Genomic DNA, 2,437 nt, shown 5'->3' with positions numbered 1-2,437 from the left:
CCCCCCCCCCCCCAAAATAGCTATGAGAAAGAATTTTAATGATGCTAGAAGCACCTATTTCTATTTAAAAGCAGTTCATTCTTCAAAGCCACTCCCAAGCATAGTGGCATAATATACTTTTTTTAAAAAAACGGAGCATTCAAGTCAGTGATCACGACTGAAATTTATCTTTAAAGATACTGCAATACTTGGAGGTGTTGGCGAAAGCCTTTTTCAAGTTGCACTTCCTGGAACCATGGGAAAAGTATGGGACCTCCTAGTCCTGGTTTATGAAATAATACATGAAAATATGAACTTGGGAGCCCTGAAAATAGGAATGAATTAAAAGACTCCAATAAATGTGCAGTATTTATTTACTTACTTTTTTAAAAGACTTCCTGTTCCAGGAAACCTTGCTCATGATTTTTGATGACTCAAGACTAGTGACTGTATAGCTCCAGAGAGGCATTTTTTGCGCTGGCTTTCATATTTCTTACGGGAGACACATGAGGGATAATTGATCTGGTAGATAAAAACATGCTAGGGACAGATTTCCGGGGCACAACGCATTTATGGTGACTGAAAGGTGTTTGGGTTTGAAACATGGAAGCCTTTCATTAGCGTATGTCCAGATTTCTGTCTGACTCTCAGAATAAACCTGTGAACCAGCTCTGAGAGCTCAAGTGGGCAGGGAGGGAGCTGGGGTACGAGGCAATGTACTAACGGGTGCACGTCTCAGCTTGAACAGTTAGTCACAGCTTTCTCAGAAACAGAAGGCTAAAATCTTAGCGAGGATATAACCCTTTTGAAAACCAGTGGCCTAAGTGTTAATTCTTAAATATAATCACCAGCACCATGCCTCTGAAATGCTGTTTCTCTCATCCCTCACACACAGCAAGGAACCTATCAATACACTCTTCAGAGGAGATGGATGGATAGCTTAATTCACTTTGCAAATCTATGGAAGCAACACTTTAGCACTTTGGCACAAACTGTCTCTGACATTGAAAATTAGTAAAGAAAAAAAGTGGTGAAAATGTCAGGAGCAGGAGGACTTCATTTTTCTCTTGTTTAAAATGTCATCTGTTATCTGCAATCAATGCAAGGAGACAACTTCCCATACCATAATGATTTACAGTATGTTTATAGGCACAGATAGAAGTAATCACAGGGTTAGGCGAACGTCTCTTGGTGAATTCTTCAAGTGTCAGAAGTGCTTAGTTCTGCAGTTCTCTCTTCCCAAGAATGCAGGGGAGATCGGCATGGAGAGCTATGCGATTTCTGCATCTCCATACACAAACCCATAAAATCTGCAGCCTATCTGGCCTCAGCTATGTATAAACATATCCCATGACCAGATGCTATGACTTTTTAAAAAATGTTGCCTTTACCACTGAAGAAAAGGCAATAAATGTTTTTCACTCTTTTCATATCTAAACAAATACGTATGAAAGGAAATACACTCATGGTCTTGGTGTTAGATTGAATGTTTTAAACTTTCCATTGTTTGGAATTTCCTGTTTAATGCCTTGAAAATAAAACTTCCATTACTGATTTTTGTCCTTTCTGAGTGAGAACTCATTGTCCAAATCTTTTAAATGGTACTGAGATGAATGAGTCCCAGTTTATTCATTTCCTTTGTGTCCACCAGAATTTGGGATACTGTTGGATACAATATCTCCTCTGCCCCCAGAATTCCTGTCTAATATTCCTTAGCAACAGGACCTTGGATGTTTTGCCAGCTTTTGTGGCCATACAACTCCGCAGACATCACGTGCTCTTTTCCACCCAATACTCTATGTGAAGCAGGGAAGTGTTGAAACTCCCAGTTTATGGATGGCAAATTAAAATAAAAACAGCTCAGCATCTAATACTTCTGAGAACTTTTTCGTCTGAGGCTCAGAGCACAGAGGCAGAGTAAAGAATGTGTGCCAGGGCTTTCACGTCTTGGGCCATTGCCACAATAACTTATTTGTCCTTCCTGTCAGTGAGTGAATGATGGCCTTTAATAAATAAAATTATTCCCGAATCTTGCAGCCACTCCCCGTCACATTAGCATGGTGGTTTTCCAGAGGGGTTACTCAGACCGTCCCCACGGCTGCTGCTAGCAAACTCCACCTCCTGCAACAGGGAAAGCCATAGTGTTTGTGTAATGTTCAAAATTAGAGCTGGTCAAAAATTTTCAGTTGAAGCATTTTTTTTTTAAATAAAGATGTTCTGTTTTCTTACAAGTGCTACTTTTCGCAGAAATTCACTTCCCGTTATTTTAATGAAAAAGCTGAAGAAAAATCATTTTTTCTTCTCTTACCCTCTGAAAGCTTAGAAAATTTTCCAAAACCAAATCAGTTAAAAACTTTAAGTCCAAATCTTACACACTTACAGATTTCCTAACCAGTTCTCTCTAGCAAGCCCTTTTGTCTCCTATAAGAGCAGATATGAAGCACCCGAAGTGTAGTGC

This window comes from Calidris pugnax, unplaced genomic scaffold, assembly GCF_001431845.1.
Source record: "Calidris pugnax isolate Ruff unplaced genomic scaffold, ASM143184v1 scaffold54, whole genome shotgun sequence".
Lineage (NCBI taxonomy): Eukaryota > Metazoa > Chordata > Aves > Charadriiformes > Scolopacidae > Calidris > Calidris pugnax.
Note: the sequence above shows the minus strand (reverse complement) of the source record.